Source organism: Oncorhynchus keta, chromosome 28 (genome assembly GCF_023373465.1).
Source record: "Oncorhynchus keta strain PuntledgeMale-10-30-2019 chromosome 28, Oket_V2, whole genome shotgun sequence".
In the NCBI taxonomy this organism is placed as follows: domain Eukaryota; kingdom Metazoa; phylum Chordata; class Actinopteri; order Salmoniformes; family Salmonidae; genus Oncorhynchus; species Oncorhynchus keta.
The window spans coordinates 24,556,634-24,569,433 of record NC_068448.1 but is presented as its reverse complement, the minus strand read 5'-3'; the positions used below and the strand labels follow the sequence as shown (position 1 = coordinate 24,569,433).

Sequence of the window (12,800 nt, the reverse complement as noted above, 5' to 3'; positions counted from 1 at the left end):
CCAAATGGGATAGGGCAGTGTGCAGTGCGATGGCGTTTTCATCGTCTGTGGGTCTATTGGGGCAGTAAGCAAATCTAAGTGGGTCTAGGGTGTCAGGTAAGGTAGAGGTGATATGATCCTTGGCAAGTCTCTCAAAGCACTTCATGTGCTCGTGTCTGAGCCATTTAATTGTGACTCCACTTTGTCTCTGTACTGACGTTTGTTTGCCTTACGGACGGAATAACTACACTGCCATGGCACTTTCAGTTTTGTACAAATGCTGCTATCTTTCCACGGTTTCTGGTTCGGGTAGGTTTTAATAGTCAGAGTGGGTACAATGTCTCCTGTACACTTGCTGATAAACTCAGTCCCCATATCAGTGTATTTGTCAATGTTATTCTCGGAGGCTACCCAGAACATATCCCAGTCCGTGTGATCAAACCAATCTTGAAGCGTGGATTCCGATTGGTCAGACCAGCGTTGAATAGTCCTTAGCACGGGTACTTCCCGTAATTTTTTTATCATAGATACATTGTGAGAGACGGAATCTAATAAAAAAATCCAGAAAATCACATTGTATGATTTTTAAGTAATTCATTTGCATTTTATTGCATGACATAAGTATTTGATACATCAGAAAAGCAGAATTTAATATTTGGTACAGAAACCTTTGTTTGCAATTACAGAGATCATACGTTTCCTGCAGTTCTTGACCAGGCTTGCACACACTGCAGCAGGGATTTTGGCCCACTCCTCCATACAGACCTTCTCCAGATCTTTCAGGTTTCGGGACTGTCGCTGGGCAATATGGACTTTCAGCTCCCTCCAAAGATTTTCTATTGGCTTCAGGTCTGGAGACTGGCTAGGCCACTCCAGGACCGTGAGATGCTTCTTACGGAGCCACTCCTTAGTTGCCCTGGCTGTGTGTTTCAGGTTGTTGTCATGCTGGAAGACCCAGCCACGACCCATCTTCAATGCTCTTACTGAGGGAAGGAGGTTGTTGGCCAAGATCTCGCGATACATGGCCCCATCTATCCTCCCCTCAATACGGTGCAGTAGTCCTGTCCCCTTTGCAGAAAAGCATCCCCAAAGAATGATGTTTCCACCTCCATGCTTCACGGTTGGGATGGTGTTCTTGGGGTTGTACTCATCCTTCTTCTTCCTCCAAACACGGCGAATGGAGTTTAGACCAAAAAGCTCTATTTTTGTCTCATCAGACCACATGACCTTCTCCCATTCCTCCTCTGGATCATCCAGATGGTCATTGGCAAACTTCAGACGGGCCTGGACATGCGCTAGCTTGAGCAGGGGGACCTTGTGTGCACTGCAGGATTTTAATCCATGACGGTGTAGTGTGTTACTAATGGTTTTCTTTGAGACTGTGGTCCCAGATCTCTTCAGGTCATTGACCAGGTCCTGCCGTGAAGTTCTGGGTTGATCTGTCACCTTCCTCATGATCATTGATGCCCCACAAGGTGAGATCTTGCATGGAGCCCCAGACCAAGGGTGATTGACCATCATCTTGACCTTCTTCCATTTTCTAATAATTGTGCCAGCAAGTTGTTGCCTTCTCACCAAGCTGCTTGACTATTGTCCTGTAGCCCATCACAGCCTTGTGCAGGTCTACAATTTTATCCCTGATTGCCTTACACAGCTCTCTGGTCTTGGCCATTGTAGAGAGGTTGGAGTCTGTTTGATTGAGTGTGTGGACAGGTGTCTTTTATACAGGTAATGTGCTCAAACAGGTGCAGTTAACAGGAGGGCTTCTTAAAGAAAAACTAACAGGTCTGTGAGAGCTGGAATTCTTACTGGTTGGTAGGTGATCAAATACTTATGTCATGCAATAAAATGCAAATTAATTACTTAAAAATCATACAATGTGATTTTCTGGATTTTTGTTCACAGTTGAAGTCTACCTATGATTAAAAAAATTACAGACCTCTACATGCTTTGTAAGTTGGAAAACCTGCACAATCGGCAGTGTATCAAATACTTGTTCTCCCCAATGTTGGTTCAGAACTTTTGTGAAAGATCACAGCACAGTTGAAAAATATAAGGTAAAAATAAATTAAAACTGGATATCCTTCAGAGATATATGGGAGGGGTTAAGGATAGCTGAAGGATGAGACTAAAAAATAACAAAATAAAAATATACTGTGTCTGTAAAATGTATGTAGTGTGTATAAACTAGAACCATGGTCCTTCTGTGGCTCAGTTGGTAGAGCATGGCGCTTGTAAAGCCAGGGTAGTGGGTTCGATTCCCGGGACCACCCATACGTAGAATGTATGCACACATGACTGTAAGTCGCTTTGGATAAAAGCGTCAGCTAAATGGCATATATTATTATATTATTATATTAGAAGTAGAAGCCTAAGTGTTGTTGTCCATTAGTTTACTTCAATTAGGGGAGGGGTGTTAGAGGAAAAGAATAAAGAAAAATAATAATACATCTGCTCCTCAGTCCTCACTTGAACGGTTTAATGCCCATGGTGGTTGCGTTTCGTGACATTTGCATAAAGTAAGGTTCTCGCCGCTCAACTTCCAACAATTCCTGCGTGCACTGGTTGAAAATGAATGGGGTGGAACTTTTCCTGCTGACAGCGCATCTGGTGAAAATGGACTGTATAACGCCTCGATCACACCTTTGCATTTTGGGACACCGTAAGTACAGGCTCCGTTTGCCTTGCAGCCTTTGCAGTGTTGTCTGTGCAGTTGCATTGCGTTCTGTGTGGTGCATTCATTGATATGTATCGAACGAATGCATCAAGTTGTAGCTATGCTTGACAGAAATGGTAGCAGAAGGTGAATGTTGAACTTTTCTTGCATGCTGCGTACAATTTTGCGTAATGATCCTGTATCATTAGCTGTCTACCAGGTGATGCACACTCACTCACACAAGCTATCACACACAGCTAATGTTATGTGTTAACACTACTGCCTGTGTCTAAGTAACAACTCAAGGTGTATCAATGGAAGCAGGATGCACGTGATCTCAATTTCGAGTGTCATAGCAAAGGGTCTGAATACTTATGTTAATAAGGTATTTCTGTTTTTTATCTTTTAATACATTTGCAAAAATGTCTAAACCTGTTTTTGCTATGTCTTTATGGGGTATTGTGTGTAGATTGATGAGGGGGGGAATCAATTCTAGAATTTCCTGATGTCATGCCCTTATGACTGCTACATGGTCCCTACATGTCATAGACAAAATAATGAAAATGGCTGTCTGGTAGCCTCAATAAATAGATAACAATTTGTAGTTGAACATGTCATTGCATATATAGATTTATTTTTACTTGACTTGTGACTTGATTCAACTTGCTATTAAAATGTTCTACTTGGGACTCAGACCTTGTGACTTGCTTGTAACTCGAATATTAGTGACTTGGTCCCACCTAGCAAAGCGGTATGGTGTTATGTCAGCCATTTTGCAAGTCTCGCTGTTCAGATTTATGAGAGCATTAGGTGATCCTCATATTAATATTGTGTTGCATTGGAAATTATGTATTGCATTATCATTAAGCAAATGTATTGCTTGAGCTAGTGCTGTTTGAGTAGGTTTGTAGTGCAACCCTACAGTATAATATGAGGGTAGAGCCTTGCAGCTGGGTGAGTATGCTGCAGTGGTTCACTGCATCTCATTCACATGGCACATTTAGGGCACATTATATTCAAGTGCTTATGGTAAACCGCAGTGTTAGCCTCTTGAATAGACAAGCCATGCTCAAAGAGCTTGTTGTAAACTGTGGTGCGACATGAAACATTTGCCCAAGCAAAGTGGGACATGCATGGAACTTCTGCTACAAGCTCGTCTTGCTAGTTGCTTCACTGGTTTCACACTGGGCACAAAATGGTTGAATCAATGTTGTTTCAACTTAATTAGTCAACGTATTTCATTGTGGAAAATACATTGGATTTGAAAAAAGTCATCAACGTACAGTAAACAGTTGTTTTGAGTGTGCAATTTCTGTTTCAAATATTTTTATTAAACACACACAAGAATGGTATATAGGTATACAAGACAAGTATACAATTCTTATCTAAACATAAAAGAGCTTACAGGAACAACAAGACCCAGAGTTCTGGGTGCAGAACAAATAATACAAAACACGACATACAAAACAAGGACACGTAGAAAGAAAGAGGGAAGATGTCCCCCCCCCCCATCATCCCCCCCCCCAACTGCTCGTGTGGCAGGGCCAGCACATGCTGCCCAAAGGTAGATTAAAATATTACATTTGAGAGTGCGTTAATAAGTACAAATTCACAGCGCCGACTCGTCCAAGTAGGAGAGGAAAGGCTGCCAGATTTGATCAAATGTTGATAATTTATTGTTCAGAAAATATCTAATTCTTTCTAAGTGTACAGCGTTTGCCAATTTACTGAGCCACAATTTGGTAGAGGGCGCTTCCCTCCTTTTCCAAAACAACAAGATTAGTTTTTTTGCCAAGATGAGACCGTACGAGATTAGTTGTTTTTGGGGGTTGGTTAATCCGTTTAGGGACTCAGATACTCCCAGGATTATCAGAAGCGGGTCTGGATCTATTGAAGTCTCCAAAACTTCAGATAGGATCCCAAAAATTCCACACCAATAACCATGCAAGCTAGAGCATAGGGCAAAGCAGTGGAGTAGTGTACCCTGCGTAGCCTGACATTTATCATATGTAGGGGATGTGTCAGGAAATATCCTATGCAGTTTAGTTTTGGAATAGTGTAATCTGTGTAATACCTTGAATTGTATGAGACGATGTCTGGAATTAATGGAGCATGTGTGGATATACTCCAAGCTCTCTTCCCAGTCTGCCACCGAGATGTCAGTCCCTAGTTCTTCCTCCCATTTTGCCTTGATGGCATCTGTAGAAGGTGTGCTAACAGATTGAAAAGCATCATATAGACGCGATATCAGTTTATCTGAGGTGGGGCATATTTTTATGTATCCGTCAAACATGGAAGGTTTAGCATTCCCAAATGTTGGGAGGTGTTTTCTAACGTAGTCTCTAATTTGTAGGTATCTGAAAAAATTACTTCTGGGAAGATTACAAGTTTCCCTCAGCAACTCAAAGGAAGCAAAGGTCCCTTCTATGTATAAATCCCCTATGGTACTTATTCCCAACTCTCCCCATCGCTCAAAGGTGTTGTCAAGGTTAGATGGGGCAAAGGAGGGATTCCTGGCGACAGGGAGCATGAATGACATTGGTCTAAGCTCAAAGTGGACTTTAATTTGCTTCCAGATTCGGACTGTGCTGTGTATAATAGGATTGTTACAATAAAGTGACATCTCCAGATTGACAGGCGACAAAATCACAGCGCCAATAGAGAAGGGGTGACACTCCTCACGCTCCATACTAAGCCAGCTGGATGCCGGAAGTGCGTCATCCAACAGAAACGTAACAATGCGGAGGTTAGCGGCCCAGTAATAAAATATAACATTTGGGAGAGACAATCCTCCTTCCATCTTGGATTTACAGAGGTGTTTTTTACCTATCCTGTGTGTTTTATAATCCCAGATGAAAGGATTGATTATTGAGTCCAGTTGTTTATGAAAGGATTTAGGTATGAATACTGGGATGTTCTGATATAGGTAGAGCAGTTGTGGGAGGAAGACCATTTTAATGGCATTAATTCTGAGTGTGCAATTTCAACTACAAGATTGTCATCATGGTAACCAAATGTCAACATAGACAAACCTTAAAATATGTTGAATTTGTACCTTTAAAAACGACATCAGATCTTCAACTTTCTATCCACTATCAGACAAAAAAAAACAATAGGCTGGGCAGCACCTCCTACTGGGGAATTGATCTATCTACAGCTACCCTTTGGTCTTCCATCCAGGGTTTAACCAAGGCCAGCGCTGCTGTCACTGACTATTACCAATATGCTACCATGAGAATGATTGAGAGGTCTCCACTTAAAAACTAGATAGATTCACTGTTACTATCGAAGTCTTACCAAAGGGTAGGTTTAACAGAGCAAATGAAATGTGACCATACTTTATCACTTATTCACCATCAATGATGCTATTTAGTCCTATAGCATTTTTCTAAATCATCAACAGCTATTATTTCAATTCAACCCAGAATTCAAGACAATACAATAGGCCTAAGGTTTCAAGCTGGTTGATTACAAATGTAATGATATTTAGTGATATTTTTTGGTTGTCAACAAAACAATATATCAACATTTGAAGGTGCTGTATCTTCTTATTGGATGGTTCCACTGAATTAGTCTGGCTCCAGTTGTCTACAAATTAATAATTAATATGTTGGATTCACGTCTCCATCTCAACCAAAAATCTAAGGGGAAGAATAGTACTAAATCAAATCAAAATGTATTTAAAGTGCATTTAAAGTTTGATTTGATTCAATCCTGTTATTTAAATTAGATATTTTGTTGAGATGGAGTTAGGAATCTAACATATCAATAAATAATTTGTAGACAAACTGGAATTAAAGTCATTGAGAGATGTGAAAAATTCTTCCTTGGTTGTTAATTTAAAAAATAAATGTCAACCTTGATTTGAGCCAATATGATAAGTAGTTGAACATTTAATAAAATGTGGAAGTGACAAACTGATACGCTTGATTTTTTTGTTGTTGTCCAAAACAACTTTACACTGAGTGTACAAAACATTATGAACACCTTCCTAATATTGATGTGCACCCCCGTTCGCCCTCAGAACAGCCTCAATTCGTCAGGGCATGGACTCTACAAGGTGTCGAAAGCGTTCCACAGGGATGCTGGCCCATGTTGACTCCTATGCTTCCCACTGTTGTGTCAGGTTGGCTGGATGTCCTTTGGGTGGTAGAACATTCTTGATACACACAGAAAACTGTTTAGTGTGAAAAACCCAGCAGCGGTGCAGTTCTTGATTCATTCAAACCGGTATGCCTGGCACCTACTACCATACCCTGTTCAAAGGCACTTAAATATTTTGTCTTGCCTATTCACCGTCTGAATGGCGCACACACAATCCATGTCTCAATTGTTTCAAGGATTAAAAATCCTTCTTTATCCTTTTCCTCTCCTTCATCTACACTGATTGAAGTGGATTTAATAAGTGCCATCAATAAGGGATCATAGCTTTCATCTGGATTCACTTGATCAGTTTGTCATGGATAGAGCAGATGTTCCTAATATTTCGTCCACTCAGTGTATATCAAAGGAGTGCCTTTAATTTGATGACCTGCACATCGCGCAGTTCATACAGCAGAGCAACATAGAACAAAAAGCAAATGACCGTTAGACCCGATGATGTGTTTCTGTGTATGAGCTTAGTTAGCCAACATTGCCATGACATCGCCTACAAGCGAGATCGGTGCTTTCAATTGGAGAAGTAGGCAAAAACTATCTTTATACTGTACTATCATTGCTTATACCACCAACACTAGCACCAAAGACAGCGCCAACTAGAAAGACAGAAGAATTTTGTTAGCCGTTATCAACTCAATATGCCGTTTATAGTTAGACATTCCTGGTCTAATTGTCGGTGTGACATAGTGTTGTAATCATGTTTGACGTGGCAAATAGTTGTTGTTTAGGCTCATACTGGGTCCCCCCACACTGAGAATCACCAGACTAATCACACATCGTATCATCCTCTATCTATAGCCTGAGGAAGCAGGGCAGACTTTGTTTGTTAATGAAAATTGCATTTTTCATGAACTGTTAATTAGTGAATACATTATTTTTCCCAATATCATTTATCCTTGTGTGAGTGAGCTTACAGAGGATGGAGGGAGTCTATGAATAGGGCAGCAGACCCGGGAAGGGAATTAGCTTTGAGGTGAGTATCTGATGTCTATTATAGAGGTGGGATGAATGCAGATAGCATAATACGGAGTAACAATGCATGTAATGAACATGGTGCACACTCCATGGGGCTCACCTCCCCTCCTCCCTTCTTGTTCACTACCTCTGTTTTGACTCATTGTGCAAGGAACATATTCACAATAAATTGATGTGATACTTGCCATGATTATAATACGTCATTGTAGTGTACTCTGTGTCATTTATTGTCCTTAACGGTCATATTCCTGAAAAAGATCCTGTGCTGTTTCCCAGATTGACCCTCTGGCATGTTACAGATTCATTAATAATAGATTAACTGTTAGGTAACACAAATCTGGCTACATCTGCTGCAATCTGACTTTATTCAGTGTCCCCGGGGAAGGATGAGATATACAATTTACAATCTGCAGGGATGGACTTTTATTTTTAATTTTATTTTTATTTCACCTTTATTTAACCAGGTAGGCTAGTTGAGAACAAGTTCTCATTTGCAACTGCGACCTGGCCAAGATAAAGCAAAGCAGTGTGAACAGACAACACAGAGTTACACATGGAGTAAACAATTAACAAGTCAATAACACAGTAGAAGAAAAAGGGGAGTCTATATACATTGTGTGCAAAAGGCATGAGGAGGTAGGCGAATAATTACAATTTTGCAGATTAACACTGGAATGATAAATGATCAGATGGTCATGTACAGGTAGAGATATTGGTGTGCAAAAGAGCAGAAAAGTAAATAAATAAAAACTGTATGGGGATGAGGTAGGTAAAAATGGGTGGGCTATTTACCGACAGACTATGTACAGCTGCAGCGATCGGTTAGCTGCTCAGATAGCAGATGTTTGAAGTTGGTGAGGGAGATAAAAGTCTCCAACTTCAGCGATTTTTGCAATTCGTTCCAGTCACAGGCAGCATAGAACTGGAACGAAAGGCGGCCAAATGAGGTGTTGGCTTTAGGGATGATCAGTGAGATACACCTGCTGGAGCGCATGCTACGGATGGGTGTTGCCATCGTGACCAGTGAACTGAGATAAGGCGGAGCTTTACCTAGCATGGAAATGTAGATGACCTGGAGCCAGTGGGCGACGAATATGTAGCGAGGGCCAGCCGACTAGAGCATACAGGTCACAGTGGTGGGTGGTACAAGGTGCTTTAGTGACAAAACGGATGGCACTGTGATAAACTGCATCCAGTTTGCTGAGTAGAGTGTTGGAGGCAATTTTGTAGATGACATCGCCGAAGTCGAGGATCGGTAGGATAGTCAGTTTTACTAGGGTAAGTTTGGCAGCGTGAGTGAAGGAGGCTTTGTTGCGGAATAGAAAGCCGACTCTAGATTTGATTTTCGATTGGAGATGTTTGATATGAGTCTGGAAGGAGAGTTTACAGTCGAGCCAGACACCTAGGTACTTATAGATGTCCACATATTCAAGGTCGGAACCATCCAGGGTGGTGATGCTGGTCAGGCGTGCGGGTGCAGGCAGCGAACGGTTGAAAAGCATGCATTTGGTTTTACTAGCATTTAAGAGCAGTTGGAGGCCACGGAAGGAGTGTTGTATGGCATTGAAGCTCGTTTGGAGGTTAGATAGCACAGTGTCCAAGGACGGGCCTGACGTATATAGAATGGTGTCGTCTGCGTAGAGGTGAATCAGGGAATCGGCCCGAGGATTGAACCCTGTGGCACCCCCATAGAGACTGCCAGAGGACCGGACAGCATGCCCTCCGATTTGACACACTGAACTCTGTCTGCAAAGTAGTTGGTGAACCAGGCAAGGCAGTCATCCGAGGCTACTGAGTCCGCCGATAATAATATGGGGATTGACAGAGACGAAAGCCTTGGCAAGGTCGATGAAGACTGCTGCACAGTACTGTCTTTTATCGATGTCGGTTATGATATCGTTTAGTACCTTGAGGGTGGCTGAGGTGCACCCGTGACCGGCTCGGAAACCAGATTGCACAGCGGAGAAGGTACGGTGGGATTCGAGATGGTCAGTGACCTGTTTGTTGACTTGGCTTTCGATGACCTTAGATAGGCAGGGCAGGATGGATATAGGTCTGTAACAGTTTGGGTCCAGGGTGTCTCCCCCTTTGAAGAGGGGGATGACTGCGGCAGCTTTCCAATCCTTGGGGATCTCAGACGATATGAAAGAGAGGTTGAACAGGCTGGTAATAGGGGTTGCGACAATGGCGGCGGATAGTTTCAGAAATAGAGGGTCCAGATTGTCAAGCCCAGCTGATTTGTACGGGTCCAGGTTTTGCAGCTCTTTCAGAACATCTGCTATCTGGATTTGGGTCAAGGAGAACCTGGAGAGGCTTGGGCGAGTAGCTGCGGGGTGGGCGGAGCTGTTGGCCGAGGTTGGAGTTGCCAGGCGGAAGGCATGGCCAGCCGTTGAGAAATTGAGAACTATCATTAAAGACAACACCATCTCTCACTTTCTATTTATTTTTATTTTTATATTTCTCTCTTTTAATTTCACTCTCTCCGTCGCTCTCTTTCTCTCCCTTTCTCTTTCTCTCTATTTCTCTCTCTTTCTCTCTCTCTCTTTCACTCTCTCTTTCTCTCTCTTTTTCTCTCTCTTTCTCTTTCTTTCTCTTTCTCTCTCTTTCTCTCTCTTCTCGTTCTCTTTCTCTTTCTCGTTCTCTTTCTCTTTCTCTCTCTCGAAATTAGAATTGCTTTCCTCAATATGTACATTTGTTAATGCTGGTGTTTAAAAAACATCCTTTATGCTAGTAAAGATAAAGCGTTTTCTGCACCTGTCTTAGACAAGTGACCACATGCTGATTTGAGATTGCTTGTACATGTCTGTACTAGTTCAGGATATAACACTGCTAACAGTCTCTGACAGTGAGGAAATACTTTCTCTCTTTCTCCCACTCAAGTGACAGTCAGTCATAGCCACCATCAAATGCAACACCAGTGGTGGTTGATCTCACTGGCTTAGTTCCATAACCTTTAAAGTATCTGACATACTTTCTGGAGATTCCTTCATGTCTGGTAGGGATGAGATCTTCACCCCATCTAACATTTCTGAGTTTGGATAGCGATGGATACAGGTTGTTGTATGTGTGTTGGTGGATGTATGTGGGTGTATATTTGTTTGTATGCCAACAAAAGGGTGGTATGAGCCCTTCCTGATAAAACAAGGCAGATATGTTTGTCTTCAAGGCAATAAAACACTTGCTTATCCTATATTGACACTGAGGAGCATTATACACCAGTACTGTGTACAATGAGACAGAAAAGCCTATTTGTGCTCTCCCCAGACACAATATTTAATCTCTGCTCCCCACTGTGATCCTATTGCCCATTTGGGGCCTAAGTATGAGTGCTGGCGAAGCATAACGGCCAAACAGCAGTCTCCTGTCAGATAAGGATATCACTGTCAAACGCATGGCTACCGCACTCTGACGGCCCTATTAGCACAGTGCATGACATTACCTGGCATCAGGGAAGGGATCTGAAATTTAACAGTGTTGTGTCCCCTGCTCTGGCTCACTATTCCATCCAGACAGTCATATTGGTCCATGGGCCATTTGTTTGCAGCTAATGCATCCTGTTTGTATACACCAGCCAGGTATTACGACGGCCCATAATGGCACAAACAGTTCAATTCCCACTGAGTTGCTGTGTAGAGTCAGCAATTTCCCTCTATACTTCCTCGTCCCCTTGGATAGAAAGACAGCTGATGTTGATGTCCTCTCCCTATCTGGGTCCTGTGATTAGGACATCTGGTGGAGATGCCAACTTGCGTGTAGTCTCTGACGCTGACAACAAAGGGCACGGCCCAGGCACATGTCTTGTGTCCACATTGGCTAAGAGAGAGAGGGAGCATAAGATAAGGGGGGTGGTGAGAGAGACTGAGGAAGAGGGAAAGGGATAGATATGGAGAGGGAAAGGGAAAGAGAGAGTAAGAGGAAACTCAGGAAGAGTCAGCTATATTTAATCTGATTTGTTTCCTGGGAATGGGAGATAGGATATGGGGGACTTTTTCCCGCTTTGTACCATAGTTCCAGGACTTGTTATTCTGATCTGGTTTCTTGTCTTTTTACAGGAGGATTGTCCTGTGCTGAAGCTATTTATTTCTCTGCACTGTTTGGCCACTACGCTATAATTATCTTCCTTGTTGTATTAGCTTTGTAATCTTAACGTGGGGGGAAGGAGATTTGTAGATTTGGAGATAACTGGCCTGCAGATAACTGGCCTGCAGCTTCTTAAATTATCATCCGTAGATTATGATTTCATAGAGAATTATCCAAAGAGCTGATTACCCTGGGTAGAGAGAAAGACAAATATATTCTATTTTCAGGCCACTCAGATAATGTTGTAATTCTGTTCGTAGCTGAGGCAACAAAGTACAGTTTTCTAAGGAGGATCATTACTTTCTGGGTACAGATTTGTTCAGTGGTAGCAGGACTCACAGCCTTAAGGGTAGGATGCAACAGGAGGCAAAGTCAAACGTGTAAAATCAGGTGTAGTGTTATTTATTATGTGGTAGAACATTAAGAATGTAGAAAAACAAAAAACAAATAAATCAATAGAACTACATGACTACAGTAGGCCTAAGTCGTCGGCCTAACCAGTTATTACTGCCAATATAACTATCTCGGCACAGGTGTAGTCTACCAGGCTCTGACCAGCCTCCCTATGAACAATTCCAACACGGGCAAAAGATGAAGAGCAGCACTTACACACAGAGTGAGTAGACTGGCGACCCTGTGACCACAAATACAGGCATCCTTTTGCTCTAGGACTCACAGCTGAGTGGATCACGTGACTGGCTGGAGAAGATGCAGCAACACAAACAAAATAACAGCAATATGAAATGAGATTCAATGAAATTAAGACGACCTCTTCATGATCCCCTAAAAACCTCAACCACTCAGAGGATCAAACTGCAGATACATTACATTAAATAAAGAAAGAAACAAACGTTTTCAACAATATAAACTGGCATAAGCGAACTGAAACCATGGAACTTAAACATGAAACTGGGCTGTAAATTAACGTTAGGGCTTGCAAATTGGGAATTAA

At 42.1% G+C, this 12,800-nt stretch overlaps 1 protein-coding gene across 2 annotated transcripts in view; it reads left to right on the top strand.

Moving 5' to 3' along the window:
* The window catches only part of LOC118360561 (metabotropic glutamate receptor 4-like), a 297,903-nt gene that overhangs the window by 60,784 nt on the left and 224,319 nt on the right, over positions 1 to 12,800 (top strand). Inside the window, exon 1 of one of the 2 annotated variants that reach the window (XM_052485187.1) lies at positions 2,409 to 2,641. The exons of the other annotated variant lie outside the window; for it this stretch is intronic. The gene's annotated coding sequence lies outside the window, so the exon portion shown is untranslated. Of the gene's footprint in view, positions 1 to 2,408; positions 2,642 to 12,800 lie in introns of those variants that run through there. 2 annotated transcript variants of the gene reach the window in all.